The sequence below is a fragment of the Schistocerca serialis genome, chromosome 2, assembly GCF_023864345.2.
Source record: "Schistocerca serialis cubense isolate TAMUIC-IGC-003099 chromosome 2, iqSchSeri2.2, whole genome shotgun sequence".
Lineage (NCBI taxonomy): Eukaryota > Metazoa > Arthropoda > Insecta > Orthoptera > Acrididae > Schistocerca > Schistocerca serialis.
In genome coordinates, this window is record NC_064639.1 from 738,097,608 (window position 1) to 738,124,752 (window position 27,145).

The following is a 27,145-nucleotide window of genomic DNA, read 5'->3' on the forward strand; positions in this document are numbered from 1 at the left end:
CCGCACATTATTGTTAGTTCAAAACAGTATAATAGCCGATCATGGAAGGCTCTCAACTCATTTGCCGTGCTAGGTGAGGACAACAAACTTTTTGTGTCTCTTACTATTGCTTACGTTTGCAGTTTGACACTGGAGCTTCAGTGAGTTTGCTCAACCATAGCCCTCACGAATTGCTTGGCAAACGTAAGTTGTGTACATTGCACCGTACGCTGACGGCGTATGCTGGCCAAGACAGTCCTGTCTTAGGCACTTTGTAGCCTTCCCGCAACTTTCAAAATTTTACGAAGACAGTGACATTCACATTGCTTTCCTCCCGAAACTGTGCCAGTATTTTTCGTCTAGATTCTTTTGATTTGAATGTACAGAATTTCAGGATTTGTTATCTCAGGGTTTAAGCAAAGCCAATAGCTTTGTTGTCCGTGTCACAACGAAGGTCAATGTGAGCTACATTTCATTAAAGCTTGTCCTGCTCCTTATGCTAGGTGGCTCAGGAACTTACTGCTTTTCAAGTATGTGGGGTCGTAGCGCCTGTTAGTTCCAGTCAGTGGGTGCCCCCTCTTGTTATTCTGCATAAACTATACGACAAACTCCGCTTGTGCATCGATTTTAAGAAAATGCGAGTCCTCAAGCAGCCATTGACAGTTGTTTTGCCATCACCGGAAGAATTAATGGACAAATTGCGTGCTGGGCGTTACTTTTTCAAAACTGATTCGTGGGATGCTTACTTGCAAATCGGTCTATATAAACAGAGGCAACATGTCTTTGTCATTAACACTCAGCTGAGTATCTTCAAATTTTTTAGATTTCCATCACATTTCAGTGCTTTCTGGAGCAGCTGAATGCGAAAGTTCCTTTTTCGCTTGAATTATGTAGATGACATTGTCACCTCAGATCGCACTCCTTGAGAACACATTAGCACCTTTGCTTGCTATCTGTGACCTTCCACCCCCATCAGCGTGCGGTAATCATAGTCTGTATTAGGAAAGCTCACATATTACATTCGATTTATTCCTAATGCCGCTCAAATCGCAGCTCCCTTACATTTCTTGTCCAGGAAGAATGTTCCTTTTGTTTGGTCGCGACAGTGTGCTGTTGACAAGCCGATTGACTTTGCTTCGAAGTTGTTGAACAAAGATCAATGCAATTGTTTGCAAACTGAGAAGGGAGCTCTCACCATTGTCTATGGTTTCACTAAATTTCACCAGTATCTTTTTGGCAGAACATTTTACTTGGAGACTGACCATAAACCTTGGTAATCTACGTTTAGCCCTTCTCAATCAGTCGCTACTCGCACAGCACAGAATCTGCAGCGTGGGCTCTTCTTTTGTCAAAAATACTGAACTGCCAAAGAAACTGGCATAGGCACGCGTATTCAAATACAGAAATATGTAAACAGGCAGAATACGGTGCTACATAAGACAACAAGTGTCTGGCGCAGTTGTTAGATCGATTACTGCTGCTACAATGGCAGGTTATCAAGATTTAACTGAGTTTGAACGTGATGTTATAGTCGGCGCACAAGCGATGGGACAAAGTATCTGTGAGGCAGCGACGAAGTGAGGATTTTCCCGTACGACCATTTCACGAGTGTACCGTAAATATCAGGAATCCGGTAAAACATCAAATCTTCGACATCACTACGGCCGGAAAAAGATCCTGCAAGAACGGGACCAACAACGACTGAAAAGAATCGTTCAGCGTGAAGGAAGTGCAACCCTTCCGCAAATTACTGGGCCATCAGCAAGTTTCAGCGTGTGAACCATTCAACGAAACAGCATCAAATGGGCTTTCGGAGCCGAAGGCCCACTCGTGTACCCTTGATGACTGCACGATACAAAGCTTTACTCCTCGCCTGGGCCTGTCAACGCCGACATTGGATTGTTGATGACTGGAAACATATTGCCGGGTGGAACGAGTCTTGTTTCAAATTATATCGAGCGGATGGACGTGTACGGGTATGCAGACAACCTCGTGAATCGGTGTACCCTGCATGTCAGCAAGTGACTGTTCAAGTGATGGTGTAGGGCGTGTGCACTTGTAGTGATAGAGGACCCTTGATACGTCTAGGTACGAGTCTGACAGGTGACACTTATGTAAAAATCCTGTCTGATCACCTGCATCCATTCATGGCTCAAAATGGTTTAAATGGCTCTGAGCACTATGCGACTTAACTTCTGAGGTCATCAGTCGCCTAAAACTTAGAACTACTTAAACCTAACTAACATAAGTATATCACACACATCCATGCCCGAGGCAGGATTCGAACCTGCGACCGTAGCGGTCACTCGATTCCAGATTGTAGCGCCTAGAACCGCACGGCCACTCCGGCCGGCATCCATTCATGTCCATTGTCGATTCCGACGGACACGGGTAACTCCAACAGGGCAGTGCGACACCCCACAAGTCCGGAATTGCTGCAGAGTGGCACCAGGAACACTCTTCTGGGATTACACACTTCCGCTGGCCACCAAATTCTCCAAACATGAACACTTTTGAGCATATCTGGGTTGCCTTGCAACATGCTGTTCAGAAGAGATCTCCACTCACTCGTACTCTTACGGATTTATGGACAGCCCTGGTGTCAGTTCTCTCCAGCACTATTTCAGACAGTAGCCGAGTCGATGCAACGTCATGTTGTGTCACTTCTGAGTGCTCGCGGGGCCTTACACGTCATTAGTCTGATGTACCAGTTTCTTTGGCTCTTCAGTGTATAAGATTGTGCATCGGCCCACTTTCAAGCTTGCTAACGAATATGCCCTTTCTCGCCTGCCTGTTAGCCCAGATCCAATATTCGATGAGTCCTCTGCTTCTTGTTGCTACATTTGTGCACAAGATTCAGATGCTTTGCATAGCTTTGCGCTCAAAAGTCGGAAGATTTCGCAGGCCGCAGCAGAATCCTCATTAGCAGATTCTTTTATACTACAGTTCAGCCAGACAGATTCGTAGCTCTGTGGTTCGTCAATATTTTGTCTTTTTTAAGTTCGCCAAGCTGTCATTTTGCATCATACCAATGATGACCAATCACTTGTTGTGGTTCCTCGGGATCTGCAGCCAGAAGTGCTTGGTTTGTTACACCAAGGTCACTGGGGCGTCATTTGCACCAAGCTGTCGGCGTGACGTCTTTGCACTGTGCACGATCTGGAAATAGCTGACTTCTCAGTTCGAAGCCCATGCTGAACATCAGTCAGCCCCACATCAGCAGTTCTTTGAATGGCCCAAACCTCAAGAATCTGGGGAACGTCTGCACTTGGATTTCATGAGTCCTTACTAGAATACGTGTTGGCTCATCGTCACTGTCACTTTCGGTAAATCTCTTTTCGTGGTTGCTAAGCACTCTAGTATGGCTCATTCCACAATCCAGGCCTAGTGGTCAACATTTTTCCTCGAGGGATTGCCTGAAGTGATTGTGATTGACGGTTGACCTCAGTTTATTGCCGCTGAATTTGAACAGTTCTGCAGTGCCTCCGTCTTCAAGCACTTCATGAGTACACCGTTGCACAACCAATCCAGCGGCGAAGCTGAACGGTTTGTACGAACATTTAAGAACCAGATTGACAAACTTCATGCTTCCCACACATGGGATCAAGCTCTATTCCTCTTCTTGTTTTGCTGCCGCTCCCAGCCACGTGATGGGTCATCGGTGGCAGAGTTGCACCTTGCTTCATTTGCTGTACCCATCACGGTGGGCGGTGCCCACTCCATCCAGAAGACGAAGTATCACACTAACGATTCGGTCTTTTATAGACTGTATGTCGGACACAGTTGTTGGGCGTGAAGCAACATAGTACGTTCTCTTGGACATTCTATGTTTCTCCTGCAGGGACCGAAAGGATTGTTGAGACGCAACAAGAATCAAATTTGTCCACGTAAATTGCGTTGTTCTGTCGCAGGTATCGTGCCTTCAGAATCAGTGCCTGCCGGGATGCGGCAGCGCTCCTTGCATCTGGCTCCTGCAGGCCCTATGCTGTTGATTCTGGCCTCAGGGCAGAGGGAATTCTGCCATCTCGCCAGCCACAGTCGTCTGGGGATGAGTCCCTCCTCCTGGCGGCTGTCCCACTAGCCGCCTTGTATCCCTCTGCAGTCATCGAGAGGCCTCCGTCTTCGTTTGCTGCTCCATCTCTGGATATGGGTGCATGTCTTCTGCCCAATTTCTCGACTGGTGTTCCCGGGTGGGTTCAGGGCGTATGCCGGGGCAGAGACGGGAGTTCAGCACCGACTTCAGTTTCGGCTCCTTGCCCCCATTGCCGTCACCTGCGTACAGCTGCTCCCCCCCCCTCCCCCCCCCCCCCCCCCCCCGCCCCGCTCAATCGTCGTTTGCTCATCTACGCTACACGGCAATGGTGAGGATACCACCACACAGGTGTCAAAGTTGGCAATGGAACTGCAAGTTTCCGTCAGACACGATAGTGGTCAGGCAGGATTCGGGCACTCAATAGTGCACACTCTAGCGGCTCTGGGCTACGAGCGCCCTCTGCTGCCGCAATATAGGATGGCTGGCGGAAGACACTCATCTGACACGCGCTCAGAGACGCTTCGCTACGGAGCTGTCACCTAGTCGTGGCTGCAAACCATCGTTCATGTTCAGGTCATAGAGCCTCATCCTTGTTGATGTTATGATAATTGGACTGTATTTCTTGTTGCATTATTTCTAATGAGTGCTCGTATGGTTGAAAAATACGCGTTAAGTATATCTGTTGGCAGTCTTAACTTGTTGCTAGTCATTAAGCTCCTGTCGGATTTTCCTACAATGACAGTTGCTGCACCAGTCCCTAGCGCACCTTTCCTTACCGTTGTGTATGAAGCAGTACACAACAGAAACATCACCAGCCGCTGTGGCCGAGCGGTTCTAGGCGCTTCAGTCCGGAACCGTGCTGCTGCTACCGTCGCTATATTCTAATTCTGCCTCAGGCATGGATGTGTGTGATGTCCTTAGGTTAGTTTGGTTTAAATAGTTCCAAGTCTAGTGGACTGATGACCTCAGACGTTAAGTCCCATAGTGCTTAGAGCCATTTGAACCATTTTTGAACAGAGACATTGTTGAATGACCTATAGAATTTTCAGAGCTACAATATAGCAGTATCACAAGGATATTCATTTATGGCACATGATTAAACGTTAGTAGACAAACGTATTTTCCACACGTATCTGGCGCCTCCCTGATCTGAAGGGTACAAAGACTACAACATTTCTGGCGATGTAGATGTGCAAGGGAAAGTATCGTCATTTGACGATCATACCTAAACCACCCCACGAACCATGGACCTTGCCGTTGGTGGGGAGGCTTGCGTGCCTCAGCGATACAGATAGCCGTACCGTAGGTACAACCACAACGGAGGGGTATCTGTTGAGAGGTCAGACAAACGTGTGGTTCCTGAAGAGGGGCAGCAGCCTTTTCAGTAGTTGCAAGGGCAACAGTCTGGATGATTGACTGATCTGGCCTTGTAACAATAACCAAAACGGCCTTGCTGCGCTGGTACTGCGAACGGCTGAAAGCAAGGGGAAACTACGGCCGTAATTTTTCCCGAGGGCATGCAGCTTTACTGATTAAATGATGATGGCGTCCTCTTGGGTAAAATATTCCGGAGGTAAAACAGTCCCCCATTCGGATCTCCGGGCGGGGACTACTCAAGAGGATGTCGTTATCAGGAGAAAGAAAACTGGCGTTCTACGGATCGGAGCGTGGAATGTCAGATCCCTTAATCGGGCAGGTAGGTTAGAAAATTTAATAAGGGAAATGGATAGGTTAAAGTTAGATATAGTGGGAATTAGTGAAGTTCGGTGGCAGGAGGAACAAGACTTCTGGTCAGGTGATGGTGGTGGTGGTGGTGGTGGTGGTTAGTGTTTAACGTCCCGTCGACAACTAGGTCATTAGAGACGGAGCTCATGCTCGGGTTAGGGAAGGATTGGGAAGGAAATCGGCCGTGCCCTTTCAAAGGAACCATCCCGGCATTTGCCTGAAGCGATTTAGGGAAATCACTCTGGTCAGGTGATTACAGGGCTATAAACACAAAGTCAAATAGGGGTAATGCAGGAGTAGGTTTAATAATGAATAGGAAAATAGGAATACGGGTAAGCTACTACAAACAGCATAGTGAACGCATTATTGTGGCCAAGATAGATACGAAGCCCACACCTACTACAGTAGTACAAGTTTATATGCCAACTAGCTCTGCAGATGACGAAGAAATTGAAGAAATGTATGATGAAATAAAAGAAATTATTCAGATAGTGAAGGGAGACGAAAATTTAATAGTCATGGGTGACTGGAATTCGAGTGTAGGAAAAGGGAGAGAAGGAAACGTAGTAGGTGAATATGGATTGGGGCTAAGAAATGAAAGAGGAAGCCGCCTGGTAGAATTTTGCACAGAGCACAACTTAATCATAGCTAACACTTGGTTTAAGAATCATGATAGAAGGTTGTATACATGGAAGAACCCTGGAGATTCTAAAAGGTATCAGATAGATTATTTAATGGTAAGACAGAGATTTAGGAACCAGGTTTTAAATTGTAAGGAATTTCCAGGGGCAGATGTGGACTCTGACCACAATCTATTGGTTATGACCTGTAGATTAAAACTGAAGAAACTGCAAAAAGGTGGGAATTTAAGGAGATGGGACCTGGATGAACTGAAAGAACCAGAGGTTGTACAGAGTTCAGGGAGAGCATAAGGGAACAATTGACAGGAATGGGTGAAAGAAATACAGTAGAAGAAGAATGGGTAGCTTTGAGGGATGAAGTAGTGAAGGCAGCAGAGGATCAAGTAGGTAAAAAGACGGGGGCTAGCAGAAATCCTTGGGTAACAGAAGAAATATTGAATTTAATTGATGAAAGGAGAAAATATAAAAATGCAGTAAATGAATACAAACGTCTCAAAAATGAGATCGACAGGAAGTGCAAAATGGCTAAGCAGGAATGGCTAGAGGACAAATGTAGGGATGTAGAGGCTTATCTCACTAGGGGTAAGATAGATACTGCCTACAGGAAAATTAAAGAGACCTTTGCAGATAAGAGAACCACTTGTATGAACATCAAGAGCTAAGCTGGAAACCCAGTTCTAAGCAAAGAAGGGAAAGCAGAAAGGTGGAAGGAGTATATAGAGGGTCTATGCAAGGGCGATGTACTTGAGGACAATTTTATGGAAATGGAAGATGAGGTAGATGAAGATGAAATGGGAGATACGATACTGCGTGAAGAGTTTGACAGAGCACTGAAAGACCTGAGTCGAAACAAGGCCCCCGGGGTAGACAACTTTCCATTGGAACTACTGACGGCCTTGGGAGAGCCAGTCCTGACAAAACTCTACCATCGGGTGAGCAAGATGTATGAAACAGGCGAAATACCATCAGACTTCAAGAAGAATATAATAATTCCAATCCCAAAGAAAGCAGGTGTTGACAGATGTGAAAATTACCGAACAATCAGTTTAATAAGCCACAGCTGCAAAATACTAACACGAATTATTTACAGACGAATGGAAAAACTAGTAGAAGCCGACCTCGGGGAAGATCAGTTTGGATTCCGTAGAAATACTGGAACACGTGAGGCAATACTCACCTTACGACGTATCTTGGAAAAAAGATTAAGGAAAGGCAAACCTACGTTTCTAGCATTTGTAGACTTAGAGAAAGCTTTTGACAATGTTGACTGGAATACTCTCTTTCAAATTCTGACGGTGGCATGGGTGAAATACAGGGAGCGAATGGCTATTTACAATTTGTACAGATACCAGATGGCAGTTATAAGAGTCGAGGGACATGAAAGGGAAGCAGTGTTTGGGAAGGGAGTAAGACAGGGTTGTAGCCTCTCCCCGATGTTATTCAATCTGTATATTGAGCAAGCAGTAAAGGAAACAAAACAAAAATTCGGAGTAGGTATTAAAATCCATGGAGAAAAAATAAAAACGTTGAGGTTCGCCGACGACATTGTAATTCTGTCAGAGACAGCAAAGGACTTGGAAGAGCAGATGAACGGAATGGATGGTGTCTTGAAGGGAGGATATAAGATGAACATCAACAAAAGCAAAACGAGGATAATGGAATGTAGTCGAATTAAGTCTGGTGATGCTGAGGGAATTAGGTTAGGAAATGAGACACTTAAAGTAGTAAATGAGTTTTGCTATTTGTGGAGCAAAATAACTGATGATGGTCGAAGTAGAGAGGATATAAAATGTAGACTGGCAATGGCAAGGAAAGCGTTTCTGAATAAGAGAAATTTGTTAACATCGAGTATAGATTTACGTGTCAGGAAGTCATTTCTGAAAGTATTTGTATGGAGTGTAGCCATGTATGGAAGTGAAACGTGGACGGTAAATAGTTTGGACAAGAAGAGAATAGAAGCTTTCGAAATGTGGTGCTACAGAAGAATGCTGAAGATTAGATGGGTAGATCACATAGCTAATGAGGAGGTATTGAATAGGATTGGGGAGAAAAGAAGTTTGTGGCACAACTTGACCAGAAGAAGGGGTCGGTTGGTAGGACATGTGTTGAGGCATCAAGGGATCACCAATTTAGTATTGGAGGGCAGCGTGGAGGGTAAAAATCGTAGGGGGAGACCAAGAGATGAATACACTAAGCAGATTCAGAAGGATGAAGGTTGCAGTAGGTACTGGGAGATGAAGAAGCTTGCACACGATAGAGTAGCATGGACAGCTGCATCAAACCAGTCTCAGGACTGAAGACCACAACAACAACAATACCTAAACCTAAGGAAAGGGACCACATACTGTCTGATTACATAGTAGTGGTGAATGGTTTGAGATTACCACGTCGTTTAAGAATTTAGGGATATATGAAGTGATGTGACGTGGGACAATCACTAAAAATCATTATTAGGGAAGATGAGTGGAAGACAGATGTATTGGAATGGTTCTGAGAAAGTGTGAAGCATTGTAAAAGAAATCGCATACAAGAAGTTAGTAAAAGTAATTCTAGAATATTATTAGTCCCTAGCAAGTAGGCATGACATCAGACGTGAGACTCGCTTCTAGGACTATAAAAGCCGTTAGGAAAATGCAACGTAATTTCCCGCGAAACGTATGTCGGAGTTCTTGGAAGATGATGCAATTCTCACAAAACCTGCTGCATAACTTTGGGGAACTTGCATTCGACAAAGACTGTGCTACCATTATGCTGCCGCCAACATATTCTCGAGAAGGGATTATGAACAAAGAAAAAGAAAACGATAAGAGACAATAGGGCGCTTACAGAGACATACAGGCAAACAATTGAAATTATTGGTACGATGTATTCTTTGCCATGGACTGTACACTGAGGGCCGAAGAAAAACTCATTCCTTCTTATTTCTATCTGTGTTTCAGGTGAAAATTTCCCCGAGAAGGGCACGAAAGATAACGTAATCCGCTGCGGATGTTACAAGAGGACCCCGGCAGCAGAGATTCGAGTGCGGCACGCCATTTCAGAAACGACGTCCCGGGAGAGCCGGAGCGAGATGAAACTCCAGCGCTTCAGTACGTGGGCTTAAGAGGCTCCTTCATCTGCAACCCCAGCGCCGGCTCTCGGCTGAGAAGCGGCGCCGCGCGTGATGGCATGTTACCCCTGAAGGAGGGACAAGCGCAGGCTGCCACGGGGCAGACAACAATCTCCTTAACGTCACCGCCGCTCTAGCGTAGAGGAGCGCCATGACGAACAGCCGCTACGAGCCGCGCGCACCGTTGCTCTTGTCGGCCACAACATCTGATACAGAACAGAGGTCGTGATTAGCTAGGTGCAGCACTCATGTTCTTGCTTTCTGAGACTGAATTCTTAGTAATTGTAAATTTCAGTTTCTAGATTTATTCTTCTGTTTATGCTCACGCTTGTCATACGTCGTTGACGTGGTCTTCAGTACGAATACCAGCTATCCATCTTGGACTATCAAGTATCTCTTCATCTCCCTATAGCTATTGCAGCCTACATCCACTGGAACCGCTTTACTGTAATCGAGTCTTTTATACTTTTTCCACTGATTCTTTCCTACATTACCTTAATGATTCGGGATGTGTCCTGTCAACCAGTTTCTTCTCTTATAGTCCGACTAAAATAACTTGACAGTTGACGTCTGTCACAACTACAGCGTTGCCACAAAGGCTGCCGGTTACCGCTCGGTTATATGCGACACACGAACACGGCGGGCTACTTCACAAGCGCTGCTAATGTGAAACGCGGAGCAACGTTCGAAGCGGCCGCCGCGAGGTATGACGCTAATGCAAGACGCTGTGTCGTCAGCTGATTTGTGGCCCGGAATTTAAAATCACGTCCTAACCCAACCACGACATTGTGGTGTCCAATGTATCCGAGAAAACGACCGGTCAATAGTTGCAGCAAAACAAAAATCACGATCACTTTGTTAATGGCGATTAAATCTAGCCTATATGAGCAAAGCCAAGAGAGAAAAATTTCAGCTTCAGCGCTAAGCGCAAATTATAATTTCCCGCTATCATTGGTTACCACATGATGAGCAGTCCTGGTTGGAAGCTGTTTACAAATTATAGGCGACACAAGCAGCTTCCAAGTTAAAAGAGAATCAAGGAAGAAAAGTAAGAGCAACTAAAAGGTTCAATGTACTGATGAAAATGACGTGGAAAAGTAACAGAAATAAAATATTCATTTAAACCAGTTAATCGAAAAAAAAATAATCTGTGTCTTCTGATTAGATTTACGTTGAACAAATTTGGTCGCAACTGACGACATCCGAACCTACGACCCTTCCCGCGTCGGGTTTAAGCGATAACCACTGCGCTACACCGCTACAACGCGATTCCTGTATTTATTTCTCTAACGACCCAGTTGCAACCATGAATTGCAGCCATCAAAAATTCGGCTTCACGCAATGTCGTGCGAAGTTTATCTAATGTAAGCCCATCTCCGTGATCATAATAGAATATGTGACACTTAATCGCGTCTTGTCCGGAAGGATCCAGTAGGGTTTGGTTAGTCCCGTGTTATGAAACGTGTGTATTTAGTTAGCATCGTTGTGGGTCTTTTGTTTTTGGTATATTTATCATGTGTAATGAAATACGATAGAAAAGGGCCAGACACATGACTCGGGATCGAAACACATCTAGAAAGAAAGCCGGATAATTAACTAGAAATAAAAACAAACTGCTGCAGATTCCGATACTGGGCCACCAACAATTGCCAGCGAGCGAACTATTCAGCGAAACATCGTCGATATGTGCTTTTCAGAAGAGATCGCCACCCCCCTGACACACAGCTGGAGACAGGGCCTGTCGTAAAATATCTAGGCATAACTATCCAGGGCGACGTTAAGTGGAATGACCATATAAAATAGATAGTGGGAAAAGCAGACACCAGACTCAGATGCTTCGGAAGACTCTTAAGGAAATGTAGCTCATCCACGAAAGAAGTGTCTTATAAGGCGCTTGTTCGCCCGATTGTTGAGAATTGTTCACCTATCTGGAATCCCTATCGGGTAGGACTGACAGAGGAGATAGAGAAGATCCAAGAAGAACGGCGTCTTTCGTCACGAGGTCGTTAAGCTGGCGAGAGAGCGTTACGGAAATGCTAAACAAACTCCACTAGCAGACGTTACAAGAGAGGCGTTGTCCATCACAGAGAGAGTTACTGTTGAAATTTCGGGACAGCAGTTTTCAGGAGGAGTCAGACAACATATTACTTCCCCGCCCCCGCCCCTCCCCCCCCCCCACATACATCTCGCGTATTGACCATGAGGAGAAAATTCGAGAAATTAGAGCCAATGCAGAGGGTTATCGACAATTATTCTTCCCACGCACTATTCGCCAATGGAACCACGCACTATTCGCCAATGGAACAGGGTTGGAGGGATCAGATAGTGGTACCGAAAGTACCCTCCGATACTCACTATTAGGTGACCTGCGGAGTATGATGTAGATGTTATGGACTGCCCTTCAGGATTCATGGTGTCAGTTCCTTCCAGTACTACTTCAGACTTTAATCGAGTCAATGCCACGTCGTGTTGCGGCACTCCTGCATTCTCGCGGGGGCCCCACACAACATTAGACAGGTGTACCAATTTCCTTGGTTCTTCAGCGTATTTAGCACTGGAAGAACGTCGCATCTGCTCCAGTGCCGGATCTTGAGACACGATCTGGGAAAACAACAACAGAGCAACCAACGGAGCCCCCCTGCTTAGACCCATGCGTCAGGACAGCTATATAGTCGCGGTGCTCGTACAAAATAGCGAATTGCAGACAGAATCTGGAGTGAACTGTCTCCTGTACTACACTAAGTCTTAAATGACGCTGGACCTTTGCAGCACCCAGGGCGGCAGACGGTTAAACTCGGAATTTGGGTTTGTACTTGCTCCACACCTGGTGACTCAAACACATGCTGCACGCATATCCTGAATGGCATTGTGGCTTGTGGGCGGTTGGAGACGCTTCAGAGGCGGATGGGCAACAGTATAATATGCGGGTGAAGTCGGAACTTACATGCCTGCCGCACCATGAGGAGCCGCCACCGGATGGTGAGTGGCGGTTTCCCAGCTTCAGCACAGAGACTGGGCATGGGACTGATGCTATAAGCACCCGTGGCCAGTGGAATAGCCCTACGGTGGACAGCGTCAATGACACGAGACAATAGGGCGCTTACAGGGACATACAGGCAAACAACTGAAATTATTGGTACGATGTATTCCTTGCCATGGAATGTACACTGAAAACACCTCGCTGATCCATACGACGTCCAGCCATAGTCAAGCCGCGAACGCACGAAAGCCCTGTCCGCTAACCCAAGGACTTGTGGGTAAAGTGAAGACGCCCATGTAAGAATAAATATGCAGGGTCGGGAGTATACAGATTAGAGTGTAGTGAGTATGAAATGTCATGTACATGACAAACAGGCAGGATATTTAAGACCAGGTTCAGCGATACATACTAAATAAGAAAGGCCAGATTAACCAGAATTTCGCGTCTGCTGAACATCTTAAGTCAATAGGACACCAGTATCCCACACTAGAAAACGAGAAAACTACACCCTGCTCAGATGGGAGAAAAGCTGAATCTACTCGAGAAGCTGGAAATTGTTAAACATCTCTATACTGATAAAGACAAGTTGCTGATCGATCAACTGAGAAACCAGGTATACTGTGATACAATGCTACCGGTGTTTGGAATCTTGCTACAGTGATACCGGTTATTTTGTCGACAGCATAATTTTTATCTTGTTCGTTTTGTTGCGAACGAAGTTAAGGGAGCTATACTTCAAAGGGGGCTCATTCCTGACATTATTTACCCAAGGTGACCTTACCTTGTAATGTTCTTCAATAAAAAGAATGAGAATGATGACGATTATGTTCAATCAGTGTCTGATCCGTGGAATGAGTGCTGAACTCGTATTGTCGTGTGGCGTGTTGTAACTGAAGTGGTGTGCTTTCTCTGTGTTATTGTTAGCAAAACTTTACACGAATCGATGGGCAATGCAGCTCCCAACACCAATAAAGACATACAGTCCTAAGGCCCTGTTCACATAACAAGTAAATTAAATTGTCTTACCTCTAAAGCAGCAACGGAGTAATGCGATATATTCTGGTCTCTCAAAGATAAATATAAATGTTAGCTACAGGCTCGGCAGCGTGCAACGCTGCCCATAATACTTAAAATGCACATGAAATTCATTTGGATGATAAACGAGAACATTTAAGAGAATCCAACTTTTTTGAAAAATATATGACTTGGCCTGGGAGGCGGTACTGATTGTGGTGAATTACTAACACTTAGTTACATCACTCACAATTGATTCACAAACAACGAGATTTTTACAGCAAGTATTATCTAACTTCATTAATTGAACATAAATGCAAATCATCAAATTACACATAGCTCTGTTAACAAATCTTGAAAGCATTAGAAAAATGAAGTATTTAACTAGCCTTTCGATCAAAACCGTTTACGTACATTCTGGGGTACTCAACAATTACAAATTATCGGCCAACTCATCTATACTAATGCGCTGGCAAAAAACAGAAATCATAATTATTTAATATCTTTACCTTGGTTTCATGAAGACTTCTGCTTCCATGTGCAACAATATTGGCATCCCTAAATTAATTTCACTGTTGGTGGCTCCACACAGCACACCCCAAAAACTGCCTTTCCCTCACAGACAGCCACCCACAACTGTGCGCCCAGCGCTCTCTTACTCCAACAAAGCAGTACACTATCTTTGGCTCTGTGGTCGCGCACAGACAGCAATCCACTTTATCGAGCCTATCAGAGACTTTCATTGTCTATAGTACACTACTTTCATTTTAATTTATTAATATACTTATCTTATTCTGGAGCCACGTACAAGTTTGCCCCAGTATACTCCTTTCAACCTTTTTATATTCTGTAACTTTTACTTTTTTTAATGAAAAAAATATACGTTTGTCTCTAGTTTTCAATGCCTACGACTGCCCCTCATCCTGATGCTATGATCTTTGGGGTTGTTGGTCTTGTATCCAAACGCTGTGCAAGCAGTTTTACTCCATACGACTGGTTTAATAACATATTTTGACTTATTATTTTTTGTTATCATTTTACTTATTTTTTTCTGCTTTATATATCGTTACCGTAATGCAATTTTGACTTCATGTGGTTTCAGGGGTTTGCACACACACACACACACACACACACACACACACACACACACACACATATATATATATATATATATATATATATATATATATATATATATAAGCTGTGGCAGAGGCCAGTGTAAATGTACTTATTGCAGTAGTGTCCATTGCCTTATGCATTGCATCCTCATGCTGGTATTAGATGCAATGGTTATCGGCAAAATCGTTATTGTTGTTGGCAATAGCCCAGAGAATTTAGATGAATACTTGCAAATTTTCATGCATTAAGTATCTCACTAATATCGATTTGAGAGTTTTGTATTGGCAGGTGATCTTATTCAAAGAAACTACAAAAAATACTGCTTTCATACTTGGAAAGAGGAATTATCAATTTTGTGTACTGCCATTAGGATTAAAGGTAAGGTCAGGTGAGATCATTACTGCTTTGGACACAATCTTAGGCCTAACTTATTAGATAAAGCAACTTCGTACGTTGATGATGTACTGACAGCAACCCCTACATAGGAAGGGGATATATGCTGGTGGAAAGTTAAATCATTGACTTCGCAAGATTGAACTAAAAACTTAGATCAACATTTAAAAAATCATAATGAAATTCTGTTCCTTAGACGAAATATACACTCAAAGACAAAAAGGACGACACACCTTGAAAGAATTATCCAAATGGGACAGAAATCCGTAGATGTGAATTACAAGTACAGACAAACATATTATTACAATTTCAGAAAAACTGGATGATTTATTCAAGAAAAAGAGCTTGACCAAATCAGGTTAATAGCAAGTTGATCCTCCTCTGGCCCATATACAACCTGTTATTCGGCTTGGTGTTGATTGTTAGTCATTGGATATCCTCCTGAGGGATATCGTGCCAAATTCTGTCCAATTGGTGTGTTATAAGGTCAAAATGCCGAGCTGGTTGAAGGCCCTGACCACAATGCTCAAAAAGTTGTCAATTGAGAAGAAATCTGGATACCTTTATGCCTAAGGTGAGGCTTGTCAAGCACGAAGACGAACGGTAGAAACTCTCGTTTTGTGTAGATGGGCATTATATTGCTGAAATGTAAGACTAGGATGGCTTAACCTGAAGGTTAACGAAACGGTATCTAGAATATAGTCGATGTACTGCGGCACTGTTAGGTTGTTGTCCGGCTATGTCCTGCTATGAAATAAATGGCGCCCCAGACCATAATTTCTGGTTGTCAGGCCATATGAGAGTGACACTCAGTTTTGTGTCCCATCACTGTCCAGGGCATCTCCAAACTCGTCTTCGCTGGTCACCAGGGCTCATTAACGAGTGGGATTCATCACTGAAAACAGTTCTGCTTCAGTTAGTGAGATTACGGGTCCCAGTGATCAGCAAAGGCGAGTCTAGCGATTCCCCAGACAGCATTGGAATACTGATCTAACTGTCCCCCACCACATGGCCTGACAACCAGGAGTAGTTGCCTGGCGTCCCTTTTCTTTCACAGCAAGCCCTCTATGATTGTCATCTACGGCAGCATTACAGCACAAAAACACGTCGACGATAGTCTACGCCCCATTTTTGTTGCCCTTCATGACAAGCCATCCTCAGCTTGGATTTCAGCAGGATAGAGCCTGCTTGCTCAGAGCGAGAGTTCCTACTACTTGTCTTAGTGCTTGTCAATCTTCTCCCCAACTAAGAACGTTTGCAGCATTATGGGCAGGGCGTTCCAACCAGCTCGGGATTTTGACGATCCAAAGCTTGAATTGGACAGAATTTGACATGATATCCCTTAGGAGTACATCCAACAAATCTATTAATCAATTCCAAGCCAAATAACTGCATGTATATTAGCTAGAGGTGAACCAATACGTTTTTGACTTGCTCAATTTCAGGAGGAGGAGGAGGAGATTAGTGTTTAACGTCCCGTCGACAACGTGGTCATTAGAGACGGAGCGCAAGCTCGGGTGAGGGAAGGAGGGGGAAGGAAAGCGGCCGTGCCCTTTCAAAGGAACCATCCCGGCATTTGCCTGAAGCGATTTAGGGAAATCACGGAAAACCTAAATCAGGATGGCCGGAGACGGGATTGAACCGTCGTCCTCCCGAATGCGAGTCCAGTGTGCTAACACTCAATTTCAGAAGCTCTTTTGCTCGAATGAATCATCTAATTTTTCTGAAATTGTATTGATTTGTTTGTCTCTACACGTAGGTCACATCTACCGATTATCGTACCATTCAGCTGATCCGTTCATGGTTCGTCATTTGTCTTAGAGTATATGATCTGACACGTGGTGTTCTTGTATTCTAGACACCTGTCATGGTGTCTTAATTTGGTATACGCATCATGTATGGGAACATTATGGTGCAAAAAATGTACAAGAAAGATAAATCTGTATCGCTATTTTACATGCAGAGGCGTACTTAGCAGCAAAACATTTGTCTTACGTCAAAAAACCAAACCGTCGAAGCATTGTAATCGTACAAAACTCCATCTTATCTTACCAGCGAAACCATTACAAATCATTTCTATTAATATTATCCCGTCTTTGCCTTCAGCTATATGTGGAGCTAAATTGTATGTAGTAGCATTTCTACGATATTTTTTCGAAATATGTTAAACTTTATGCCAGGAAGTGTACCACAACAGGTCTAATCATTAAAAGAATTGTAAGTGATTAAACGCCAACAACTGGCAAGCCTACTGCCTTACTGTCTAACAACTCTCAGATTTGACTGGCAGAAAGGGGATAGCATTTTTGCAGGAACACCAAATCAAATACTTATATCAAAATTTCACCCAGAGGGTAACACCACGAGAAGAATTGTCCATGAAATTAACGGGTGTATCTCTACATTTGCTGCTATCTGGAAGATAAGTTTCAGAAGGGTGTCCCTGGAAGGATAAGTTAAGGCAAACCCTTATCTCACTTAAAGAACAAACACAATTACAGAAAATCCAGTATGACAGTATGTACAAAGGTAACACATAGGTGAAAACATACAGTTTAAAACTCATCCAAAATCTTCACATTTACACTGTAATAGTCGTAAATTGCAACTACTTTACACATATCCAGAAAAAATAATCATGATTCTACAAAAAGTAGTTGCTGGCCGATCCTAGAACACACAAAATAAAAGGACTGTACTCACACAATGTTGTTAAAAATATCTACAGTGATGATCTTGCTTGTTGTTTGTTAATGTTTGTAGTGAAATCAAATGAATACTTGATTGTCTCTTAGTAAGTAGCATAATTTGCGATTCATTGAGTACAAGCTCTGTGTACTGAAGCACATAGTGTACAACAAGCCAAACGTGCCTCTGGTAGCTTAATAGGAATAATATGGTGCAAGCCTATTTGGCCTTTGTTTAAAAGGGCAAGAAACGACATTTATGTATATGGAGATGTTTTGGTATACAAGTACTTTAGTATATCTCGGTTTATAGTACAAGTGGTAAAAAAATATTTCCTTTTTGTGGCTCTTCTGTACCAAATGAAATAAAAAAGGCGTATGTATTAGGTGCACTCGTTGCTAATTATCTTTAAATGTGTAACATGCTGGTATGATATGAATATAAGCATTTGAGCGTGTGTTAGCAGAATTCAGAGCCATGTGAATAATTACATTACTACGTATGGTCGGACTTCGAATGACTATATTTGATTTCACAAGCTGCGACATTGTCGCGAAAAAACAGTGACCCGTATATGTAATAATATGGCTGCAGTACACTAGGACTTTGTTTCTATGAAAAAGATCTGATGATGGTCATTAAAGACAGAAACCAGTAATCTGTTAACAAAGAGTTTGTGACCATAGATGTAAATTAAAGGAAACTTATATTTGATTTGGCGCTTAGTCAATTGTGTAGTCATTCTGCTCTGCTTTGAACTTATTTTCTGTCTGTTATCAGGCGTCCCCTTATGGTTTGACTTAATGTAAATAGGTACCGGCAAATTTTATCCTATGAACTGATAGGTAATGTTGTCCTATCTTCTACAAATTATGAAATGCCAAGGAATTTGGAGGTATTGCTAGTTCAGGCCAGATTCTTCAGATTAAATATGTCATTGTATGAAATGCTATGTTCTTATGAATTATGGGACGAGTCCCATTGAAATTTATGCATATCTATCTTGTAAATATTTTAATTCCCGTTGAAAAGAATGTTGAGATCTGTGGCGATGACACAAAAACACATATTGTAAATAATAGGTCCTGATAGACTATGCCACAGTGAACGCAACTTCGAAAATGTTATTGTGCTAGTTGGGATGCAATGAAACTGTGAGGTGCTGTTGTAAAGATATAATGCTAGTGTTTATGTTGAGAAGGACAACCAAAACTAAATCACCGATGGGAACTAAGTGAAATACGGAGTAGTAATCAGCGCACTGAGGCTCACTTACGGTGCTAAATCAACTATTAAGGGTTTCTTACAGTGGTGTGGAACGGTTTTATGTGCACTTACGCTCAACATGTAGTTGGGACGGTCGTGTAAATGGCACTGGACTCTGGCGCAGCGAGCCCGGTAATACTGTCTCCCGCAAGTCTAATCGTCATTGTGGAGCGTTGTGCGCGCTGTGCGCATTATTGATTTAAAACTGCGCAGTAAAGAGGAATACAAAAAAATACCAGACAGATACACTGTCTCAGGGCATCTTCTGCACATTTACTATGGAAGACTGGTATTAACCTGATCAGGTAATTTCAAGCGAAGGCTAGTGATTTAAATCGCAGTGTATCGGACTCTGAACTTTTTCAAAAATGAATCAATATCAAGCTCTCCATCGTTTACGCATTTAAACATTTATATACTCGACTCTGCAATCTATGTCTTTAACGGAGTCCGATTACTTTCATTATTATCATCAAGCAAAACATTTCATTGGATAAAAACTCAACAACAACATAGTTTTTGTGTTACTAAGCTCCCCTATTACGAAAGACGACTTAATGGCATTGAACTACACATCGGCAAGGTGATAAAAGTGTTCCGTGCAGTAAACCCAGGCAGGCTGTAGAGGAATAATGTTCTCCAGTCGCAGCAAGACTTGCTCATGATCTTCATTGGATTCCTGAGACCATATAATCCTCAGTCTTTTAGCTGTTTTGGTGTATTCAGAAAGAATCGAATGTTTTCTAGGCGTTTTTATTCGTAAGAAATGAAATCAAAATGTGATGAGGAGGCATCCAAATCAGAAAGTAAACTTAATGTTTCTCCTAGCAAGGAATATAAACAGAACCTATTGAAAGAAACAATCCAATCATGTTAAGTTTTTGAAGCACGAAGCAAAATCACTATATGCTTATATCATTGCCAAGCATATTCAATGCTAGTCTGTATTCGTAAAGAGGAGATTGAGGTGGAATTCTGTCACTGACGTAAACTCCCGAAAATGCTTTTCTCACTCAGGTAAAACAACTTTTCTAGGAAAATAAAATATAAACGAAACGTGTCTAAAGAAGCAAAGTAACGTCGTTAATTTATTAATATTTTTTTAATTTTTTTATATGTAACATCAGTCTTCTGATTAATTTGACGCAGCCCGCCACGAATGTCTCTCCTGTGCAAATTCATCTCAGAGTAGCACTTGCAACTTACGTCTTCAATTATTTGCTCTATGTATTCCAATCTTTGTCTTCTTCTACAGTTTTTGCCCTCTACGTTTCCCTCTGGTACCGTGGAAGTCATTCTCTTATGACTTAACAGATGTCCTAACGTCCTGTCCCTTCTCCGTATCAGTGTTTTCCGCATATTCCTTTCCTCTCCGATTATGCGCAGAACCTCCTCAATCCTTGTCTTATCAGTCAACCTAATTTTCTACATTCGTCTGTAGCATCAGATATCAAATGCTTTGATTCACTTCTGTTCCGGTTTTCCCAGTCCGTGTTTCACTACAATACAATGCTGTACTCCAGACGTACATTCTCAGAAATATCTCCCTCAAATTAAGGCCTGTGTTTGTTAATAGTAGACTTCTCTTGACTAGGAATGCCTTTTCTGCCTTTGCTAGTCTGCTTTTGATGCCTTCCTTGCTCCTTCCGTCATTAGTTATTTTACTGCCTAAGTATCAGAATTCCTTAACTTCATCTACTTTGTGACCATCAATCCTGATGTTAAGTTTCTCGCTGTTCTCATTTCTTCTACTTCTCATTACTTTCGTCTTTCTTCGATTTACTCTCAGTCCATATTCTGTACTCATTAATTTTCATTCCATTCAGCACATCATGTAATTCTTCTTCACTTTCACTCAGGATAGCAATGCCACCAGCGCATCGTATCCTTTCACCTTGAATTTTAATTCCACTCCTGAACGTTTCCTTTGTTTCCATCATTGCTTCTTCTATGTACAGACTGAAAAGTAGGGGCGAAAGACTACTTCCCTGTACCACAACCTTTTTAATTCCAGGAATTCGTTCTTAGTCCTCCACTATTATTCCTCTTGGCTTTTGTACACATTGTATATTATCCATCTCTCCCTAGAGCTTACCTCTATTTTTCTCATAATTTCGAACATCCTGCACCATTTTACATTGTTGAACGCTTTTTCCAGGTCGGCAAATTCTATGAACATGTCTTTATTTTTCTTTGGTGTTGCTTCCATTATCAGCCGCAACGCCAGAATTGCCCCTCTCGTGCCTTCACCTTCTCTGTAGCCAAATTGATCGTCGTCTAGCACATCCTCAATTTTCTTTTCCATTCTGCTATATATTTTTGTTGTCAGAAACTTGAATGCATGAGCTGTTAAGCTGATTGTGACATAATTCTCGCACTTGTTAGCTCTTTCAGTCTTCAGAATTGTGTGAATGATATTTTTTCGAAATTCAGAACCCTCTGCTGCCGCCAGTCTCCTACATTCTCCACACCAACGTTAATAGTCGTTTTGTTGCCACCTCCCCCAATGATCTTAGCATTTCTGATGGAATTTTATCCATTCCTTCTGCCTTATTTGGTCTTAAGTCCTTCAAAGCTCTTTTACATTCTGATTCTAAAACTGGATCCCCTATCTCTTCTAAGTCGACTTCTGTTTCTTTTTGTATCACATCAGACAAATCTTCCCCCTCACAGAGGCTATCAATGCATTCTTTCCACCTGTCCACTTTCTCCTCTACATTTAACAGTGGAATTCCAGTTGCACTTTTAATGTTACCGCCCTTGCTTTTAATGTCACCGAAGGTTTTTTGACTTTCCTGTATGCTGAGTCTGTCCTTCCGATGATAATTTCTTTTTCGATTTCACATTTTTCATGCAGCCATTTCGTCTTAGCTCTCCTGCACTTCCTATTTATTTCATTCCTCAGCGACTTGTATTACTGTATTCCTGAGTTTCCCGGAATATTTTTGTATTTCCTCCTTTCATCGCTTAACTGAAGTATTTCTTCTGTTACCCATGCTTTCTTCGCAGTTACCTTCTTTCTATCTATGTGTTCCATCTCAACTTCTGTGATGGCTCTTTTTAGAGATGTCCATTCCTCATCATCTGTACTACCTACTGAGCTATTCCTTATTGCTGTGTCTATTGCCTTAGAGAACTTCAATGTATCTCGTCATTCCTTACTTTCGTTTGCCACTTCTTTGCTTATTGGTTCTTCCTGACTAATCCCTTGAACTTCAGCCCACTCTTCATCACTACTACATTGTGATCCGAGTGTATATCTGCTCCTGGATACGTTTGACAATGCAGTATCTGATTTCGGAATCTCTGTCTGACCTTGATGTAATTTAACTGAAATACTCCCGTATCTGTCGGTCTTTTCCAAGTATACCTCCGCCTCTTGTGATTCATGAACAGAGTATTCGCTATTACTAGCTGAAATTCACTATAGAACTGAATTAGTCTTTCTCCTCTCTCATTCCTTGTCCCTAGCTCATATTCTCCTGTAACCCTTTCTCTACTCCTTCCCCTACAACTACATTCCAATCCCCCGTGACTATTAGATTGTCACCTCCCTTTACGTACTGCGTTACCCTTATAATATCATCATATATTTCCTCTATCTCTTCATCTTCAGTTTTCAACGTCGGTTTTGGTTTGCTGCCGATTCTGGTAAGAACAATCCAATCACTGAATTGCTCACAGTAACACACTCTCTGCCCTACCTTCCTATTCATAACAAATCCTACTCCCGTTATACCATTTTCTGCTGCTGTTGATGTTACCCTATACTCATCTGACCAGAAATCCTTGTCTTCTTTCCATTTCACTTCACTGACCCATACTATATATCTAGATTGAGCCTTTGAATTTCCTTTTCAGATTTTCTGGTTTCCCTACCACGTTCAAGCTTTTGACATTCCACGCCCCGACTTGTTGATTATTAAATCTTTTTCTCATGGCCACCTCCCCCTTGGCTGTCCGCTCCCGGAGATCGGAATGGAGGACTATTCTGGAATCTTTTGCCAATGGAGAGATCATCATGACAGTTTTCTTTTTCAATTACAGGCCACATATCCTCTGGCACGTTACGTGTCTTTAATGCAGTGGTCCCATTGCCTTCTGCATCCCCATGCCGTTTATCATTGCTGATTCTCCCTCCTTTAGGGGCAGTTTCCCACCCCTAGGACAAGAGGGTGCCCTGAACCTCTGTCAGCTCCTCTGCCCCTTTGATAAGGCCGTTCATAGGATGAGGGTGCTGGAAGTCTTCGGCTGCCAATGCTGATTATTAATCGAGATTTAAGCAGTGGCGGGATTCGAACCCGGGACCGAAGAGGTTTTGATTACTAACCTAAGACGCTACCCCTATACCACGGAGTTTTTAATACACAAAGTGAAATAAATAAATCCATATATCGTAGCTATCAGATTCGCTGTTAGTTTGCTTTCGTAAATATAAGATTGCGGCACTTAATTCTGTCACTGTCCGCAGCTCGTGGTCGTGTGGTAGCGTTCTCGCTTCCCGCGCCCGGGTTCCTGGGTTCGATTCCTGGCGGGGGTCAGGGATTTTCTCTGCCTCGTGAAGATGGGTGTCGTGTGCTGTCCCTAGGTTAGTTAGGTTTAAGTAGTTCTAAGTTCTAGGGGACTGATGAGCATAGATGTTAAGTCCCATAGTGCTCAGAGCCATTTGAACCATTTTTGAATCAATTCTGTCACTGACGTCAGCTTCTGAAAATACGTCCTTCACTGAATTAAAAAGAAAAAAACTGACAGCGCCATCTATTGGTTCTTTAGTGTGCAGCGAAACTAACAGAGCCATTTGTTGATTCTTTGGTGTACTACAGCGTGATGATTGACCATCCGAACTACTAAGATGAGCAGACGACTCTCCGATACATTTTTAAATCACGTCATCTTTTTATTCTGTTCTTTCGTAATCCGATTTTGGTGAAATAAAGCCTACACCTTGCCTCAAGCTACATGCAAGTTATCTGTGACAACCGCATGAAAATTCGTGAAGCAATTTAGATGATTAGCGTATTCAGACAGACACAGATCAAAGTTTTACAGTTTTCCTCGTATAATTAATATAGCTAGAGAGATACATAGATGTGAATCTTGATTTTTGTTAACGATATAGAGTCAGCCATGAAAAATTCATAACCAAGCATATAAGCTTATTGCAGCTGGAGTAAATGTAGGAATGCTTGTCATGCCCTGGCAAGATCATATGAAAACGTAAACAATGAGGAATGTAAGCAAACAAACGAAGAGGAACCTTATAAAACATTTTAATAATGCGAACGACAGGCAAAGGATCGTATAAATTCTATTTGACAGTATAGTGAAGGATACGTTTCAGTTGAAGCTACTGTTTGTTATTTTCCGTTGCCGGCACGGATGCTCATTGTGTTCGGCCGGGTATCAGCTTCCATCCGTAATAATAAAAAAAAGAGTGCATTTGACATAGGTGGGCTTTTTAAGTGTCCATGCAACATTCGCACAGAACCACTAACGACAAAGACCGAAGGTAAGAATACAACAAAATGAAAGAAAGAAATGTTGTTAGCATCGCTGGCTTTAGATAGCCGAATCTGGATTCGATTCCCTGCCAGGACTGGGATTTTTTTTTTTCACTCGGGATCTCAGGGTCATGGGGGAGGGCGCTGATGTGATGATTTTCAGCAGGGAAAAGGTTTTTGGAATGGAAATGAAAAGAAAGCAGCTTTAGTGTAAGCAGCGATAAGAAGAATCTATTGGAATAGGTAAAATCGGTAGATACTGGGACAAATTTTATAATGTGTAAATGAGAGTTACTTGAATTTTTTTGCGGACCAGACGTAATAGCACGGTGTGCCGGATTCATTGATGAATGTGGCCTTAAACACTAGAACTGGTGATGAGGAGGGGGAATATGGGTTTTCGGCGTCACTTTTACGAATGGCTGAGTCTATTCGCTACAGAAGACGAGGAGAGAAATGTGGTGAGTTTCTACTTTTATTTTAAGACAGCATTTAAAATGGCAGATAAAAAAAATACTAAGATATACAACATACAATGATGTGAACGGTGATTTTCCAGCGAAATATTATTGCAGAATGATAACGAATGATGACATCTCAGTGGCTTCTGCTAAATGAATACTTGCACAAGAATGATATTTTCGTGACTACGAGGGTCTGGTAGTTTACTACAAACTTTGAGTGGAAAATGTCACTCTAGGTATGACACAAAAAAAATGAGACTGATACTGCAAATTTCTGTACCTATTAAGTAATGCTGACCGTCTTCAAATTAGGAACGATTTAAGCCCTGTTACATTTGCATTTGTTCCTTCCATTCCCCAAAACATTTCTATATCTCATCTTCCATGAGGCTGCCTAGGACTTTTTCTGTTTCTGTCCTCCAGCGGAGTGCAGCGTCTGTAGCAAACTAATGGTCCGCTGCTACTGGTTGGTAAGTTGTGATGAAACTTGTCGCAGCGTAATGACTCAGTCCTGTGCTGCGTACTATTACGACACAGCAAATGGCTCCTGAGCTAAACGAGATGTCTGTTCAACCCCAAACCTCAACGTATTTTTTTCTGTCTTTTTTTATTTAATGTAAGTTGGCAGAAATGCGATGACGTTAAGAAAGAAATAAAGTAACGCAAAGTGGGGATACGATGGAAGCGTTCTACTCCAAGTTTCATGATAAAGGAAATCCTGGGGGCATTCTCAGAATCGGTGGCACGGGTGGAAACTTCATTGGCTGATAAAACATGTGTGTGACAGATGGAAGACAGCTGTGGAAGGTAAGGCTTGTAGTGTGTCGTTGAAGGATATCCAGGGAGTAGTATAATTTAAGTGAAGCAACCTTTGCTAGATGAAGTGTCATTAGGGCGTTTTAAGTACGAAGAGTGGAGCCGTTCAGCATTTCAGTAGTTTTGGTCTCTTGTGGCGTCTGTTATAAAAAGTTAGTAAGCACGGTAGTAAATCTCAAGTAATATTTTAAAGTATATGAAAACTTGATAGATTGGAATCTCAATGTACAGTGTCACCCAAATTCCTTTACTTTTTTTACCAACATATGTACAAAAAAAAAAAAAAAAAAAAAGCTTTCCGCTACGGAACATCTACTGAATGGTTAACGGCTGGTAGATAGAAACCTGGGGCAACACAATAAATTAATAGTTAATGTAGCCACACTTTGAGCCGGTGACAGTACAAAATACGAGGATAGGTTGACAAATACAATTTAATTTCCATTGAGTTTGATACATCTGACTTCAGGATATTCCATTTACTTTTGGTTTATGTTGGTATGTTGTTTCATTCATTGTCGCAGTAAGCAATTTCCTGCCTTCTCTCGGTATTTTTATTTACATCGAAAGTTTTCCGATCGGCGAAAATGTGTTCATTACTAATGACCTTTTAAGGTTTGTATTATCCTTAAATCTGTTCATTATTATCAGTCTTTCGAATGAAATAAATCCTTAGACTGTATGTTTATTATTTTTATCGTCATTATTTTCAGAATTATTTTCAATCTATGATTATTATTTCATTAACTTTTGGATGTGGATGACATATAATTTAACTGCCTCTTTGGCCTATATAAAACCAATACAACAAATATTATAGATCATTCACTCAAATAGTAATGTGAATTCAAACAAGTCTCGAGAGTAGTGTGTGTTGAAAGCTCTTTCAGAGCTGAGGTCGTTCACTTTTGCCATCGTGCCGAACATTTTTCTTCTTTTCTGCTTCATTCTGTTAGCTATGTTCATCCTTTTCTATACATTCTTTCGCAATAAAATTGTAGTAACATTTTTCCCGAGGGCAAATTAGTTTTCAGTTTTCTTTGATATATTTTCTCATTCGTCCAAGCACTTTCTCGCTGCAGATTTTTCAGTGCTCTCTCGGTGGAACCACGTTATCGATGTACATGGTGTCCTTGGTCTCACGATCTGACTCCGCTAGACTTTAGTGCCTGGGGATTTATCAAGGACATCGTTTACAGAACAAGGGGCCGAGATCCGATACATTTGAGACAACGGATATACGCCGCAGTAGAGGCCATAGCAGTGGTCATGTTTATGGATATGTGGCGAGAAGCGGCGTACCATTTCGATATCTGTCGAGCTACAAACGGTGCCCAACAGTACCAACATGCATAATAATATTTGAGCTGCTGTGTACAATCTTGGACAAATAAAGTTATAAACCGTAATAGGTACT